Raw genomic sequence first — 4274 nt, 5'->3', positions numbered from 1 at the left:
GCCAGCGGGGCAGCGTCGGGCGCCTCCCCCCGGCCCCCGGGGCCGGGAGGCCAGCAGCTCCCGAGCGGAGGGGCGAAGGTCCAGCCTCGTCTCCAGCCCTGTGGCCGACAGCCTGGTCGGTGGGAAAAGCTCTTGCGCTGCTGCAGCACGCTCGGCGCGGAGGAACTCTTCAAAGTAGTCATCTGCCAAACCCTAATGAGCCCTGACAGAGCATGTGAAAACCGAGATTGTTCTAAAGGCCCTTAACTTGGTCCTGTTTGGTTAAGCCTGATGACAGCAAATGGCATTGCTCAGACACTTGAAGCCTTTGTTCAAAAAGCCGGAGACTTGAATTTATTAGCAACATAAGAATGTGGTTTCAGTGTTGGATCAGAAGAAAAAAGAAAAAGAAAGAAATCAGTTCTTATAAAGTTTATTCTTGGAAATGGCTGATCTATTTTACCTAAGACATTCAAAGAATAAAAATCTGTATGCTTGGATGTTTCAGCCTGAATGGTTCAAGTTTGGTGAAGCAGCTGGGGAAAGGAAAACCCAAAGAGGGGGAGAGAGAGAGTCTAAATGTAACAATATAATTTTAACTACAATCTGTGGCACTACCAGCTCTACATGTATGGAGAATTGTCAAGCTTTGCTGAATCAACTGCCTGCAAATAGGCTCATAAATCCACGCTTAGCACAGAGGAGTAAGCAAATCACTGTGATGCTGGAATTCAGTACCTACGTAGGGTCTTTGAAGTCTAAGTTTAGACACTTCTAAAAAACTTACCTTTATATTTGCAGATGCAGGTATGTATGTTATGCATGCATATATGCTTCTGTTGCCTGTAAATGTGCAGTCGCAAAAGTATATTAAAAGAATAATCTGCAAAGGTAGTCCTACAGTTAGCTTCATGAATCAAAACCCTGAAAGGTGACAGGTTTGTGCCATGTCTGATAAGAATTAATGTCCCATGGGAAAGAAAGGATCTGAAGACGTAACTTCTTTTTAAGAATGCGTGACTTGCAGCGTTGGGAACCATCTAGTTTAAGATGAGGGTGTGGTTTCCTGCCATTCTTAGTGTGATCTGAATGTGGTATGATGCTAAATATTTCAGCCCTTCCACCTGCTCCTTCTCTGTCTTGAATCTAACCATGGAGCAGTTATAGAGTCAGTTGGAACAGTGTGCAGGTCTGACAGAAATGTAGTGGTTTGTTAACATTTTGGGGTAGGCGCTGAGACTGCACGGGAGGGAATTTTAGGAAAAGGAGAATCTCCCTTTTTGTGGCAGCCTGTTTGTGTGTTTTTGTTTTTGGTTTTTTTTAAGATTAAATTTGTATAATGTGAAACCACACCCCAGCACTGTAGCTCCATGAGCCTTTGAAAGCCTACAGAGAGGAACTGCATAGCTCTCCCCTAGTCAATGGTTTCCACCATTGTGTTCTCCCTCGCCTTTGTACTCCCACAAGTGTTTGTGCAGCTGCGTGTGAAGGGCAGCGCATGTCCAGCTGAAGGGTAACCACTGGTTTTCCTTTTGCTGGGTTAGTCTTCAGCTGGATTGGTGCCCTCATCCGCTTCACAGCTGGAGGAGGGCAGAACTGGCTCTTTCAACTGAGTCCTGGCTTACGCCATTTTAAACTGCTCAGGGAGCATTCGTGTTGGTTTTATTCTACAGGTTTCCACTGAAGTTATATAATTATTTCATAGTAAAACAGAATCTAAAATTTGTCACGGTTTGTCATTTGGCACTTTAACCTTGAAATATGAATATTTTGTTCAAATTCTTTTGTTAGTATGTACAGATCTAAAAATGCAGAGTCTTGTGTTTGTTTTTATAGCATTTCAGCTTTGGCACCGAGGTATAGATTATAAATGTTCTTATGTATTTTATTTTAAAACAAAGATTTCCTTAGAACTTCAGATCATGGATGTGACCTTTCTTTTGTCTTTACACTTTTGATTGGATTCACAGCTACACAGGAAACATGTTTTTGGTACTGTTTTACAAATCTTGAACTATTGGAAGAGCAGAGATTTTAAGGGGTTATACAAGCAACTTCATTCCCTTCTTTTCCCCCAAGCAGATGCATGTCTGCTAGAAGTAAAAACCACAACTTAATAGCTATTTACTGTCTATGTATTTGGTATTAGTGGATTCACTCCTATTTGCTTTGAAGGGTGGAAGGCTGAGCTCTGTGACTGCAGGAGTCCTAGACAACTTTGTTTCTTCAGTGAATCTGAAATAAAGGCATGAAGTAGATACTTGTTTCTGAACTGATGTAGGGTTTTGAAGATGCATTGCTTAGTTTGTATGGTAGTTATTTCTGACTAGCTATTGCTTGACAGCAACTATATGCAGCAAAATGTGACATTTTTGAATTACTGTTTTTATTAACATATTCTTGGTACTACAGTGGGCTTTAAATTGTACTTCAGATTAAAACAATGAGCAGAGCTGGCACAAGACTAAGACTTTTAGTGCCATTTAGAGATACTCGTCTCTTCAAAGAGCTTATTAGGGAAAGTAAAGGATTGCTTTTTTTCTGATTCCAAGTGGGGAAGCTGAGGTGCAAAGAGGTCAAGTGACTTTTCCAAGGTCATGCAACAGGTCAACATCAGAGCCAGGGGCAATGTTCCCAGCCCTCTAGGCTGGTAGCAGCTGACCAGTCTGCTGTGGGCCACGCTGTCTGGAAGGGTTTGTGATGATCTCTTCCTTGTAGTTGCTCAAACTGACTTTTGCTTCTTGTAGTTTGTTTCTTTTTTCTCACTGTTAGCAGTGCTGTCCTGCTGTTCTCCCTTTATGTCTTTGTGGTTTAAGGTCAGAGCACTGTTCTGTGAAAATGTGGAAGCTGGCTCTCCAGCCTTCAGATTTACAGCAGGCTGATAATAGCTAGATAATCAGGAAAGGGCATCAAATATCTCATAATCTCAATTTTTATGTTTCCCTATAGTACATTAACAGTGAAAGATATTTTGGAGAGTGCATGTTTTGAGATAATAAAGCAATGCCAGTTGTTAGTCTAAACAATTTTGGATTAAAAGAGGCTATTCACCAGGTTCTGGTACAGTTTGTCTAATCAAGGTATATGGTCTCAGATTGGTGCAGCTTTTCCTCTAAAAAGGATGTTCAAGACGCGAATTAAGAAATGGGTTTTTATCAGACTTTTGCTATAAATATGGTAAGAATCAGCTGTTAACTGAAAAGTAATAACTTTTCCAGGACTGTTACTTTGACATCTTCACATAGATTAAACAATAACTTACGCATTTTTATGGTACAGTACTGCTACCTTTTAAATAGGTATAGCTTATTTGTTGATGTCACAAGACATGTCAATAGTGTTTTGACATGATACCTGACTGGTGGGTTGTGGGCATTACATATTTTGACTCTGTTAAGAACTGGAGTAATTGTTCTCACAGAAGGAGATTGGTGTGCCTTGTTGCACAAAGTTGTTATTGGAGGTCAAGGAAACCTCTGTGGGCCCTTAGAAAATACTGCTAAGAAGCCTATTTGTGATTAGCTCTTTCAGAAAGAATGGTCATCTGTAATGTGTATGTAACCGGAATTTAACAACTCTTTTACTTATTTTTCTTGAAAACATTATTTAAGGCAAATGTTTGTTTTCTTTTTCCTGAAGAAGTTGAAAATATTATGAAACATCTCTATTTTATGTTTGTATCTCTTTGGTTGGAACAAAGTTCTTCAAAAAAATATTAGCTACTTCTCCAGTGAACAAGCTCTCTAATTAGTCTTAAGCCATCTGGTCATTGCACTTTTGAAGTATTCCTTGAAATTCCTCTCTGAGCACTATTTTTGTGCTGTCTAAGTCCTGTTAATTTGACACGTGTGATGGGCCAACAGCAGTTTCATTGTAAGAGGAGTGATGAACAGGGTGGATACACTAATTCTTCCTGGAAGACTTCGTTTACAGTGTATGTTCTGTAACATTTTATTAGGTAGTACTATCTAATAGTAATATTCTGGCCAGTATACCACTTACTTGGTATGTTAAGGTGTTAACTGATACTTCTGTGACATATAAGGCTGTCTGGCCCTCCATATGTTGCTCTCCATAAAGAGATACATTTCTACTATTACAGAGTGTAGTTTGTAAGCTACACTTACACGTTGAATCTCTGTATAAGGTACTCAGTCTCCAAAGAAAGTGTGTGGTTTTTATCTGGGAAATAAGCAGACAGATTTTTCTTCATGATGATTTACTGAGAATTTAACAAAATGAGATCCAACAATCTAAAAGCAGGCTTCAACAACTCAACGTGGTTTAAAAAATAC

The sequence above is a fragment of the Pygoscelis adeliae genome, unplaced genomic scaffold, assembly GCF_000699105.1.
Source record: "Pygoscelis adeliae isolate BGI_AS28 unplaced genomic scaffold, ASM69910v1 Scaffold83, whole genome shotgun sequence".
Lineage (NCBI taxonomy): Eukaryota > Metazoa > Chordata > Aves > Sphenisciformes > Spheniscidae > Pygoscelis > Pygoscelis adeliae.
This window is presented reverse-complemented; position numbering follows the sequence as displayed.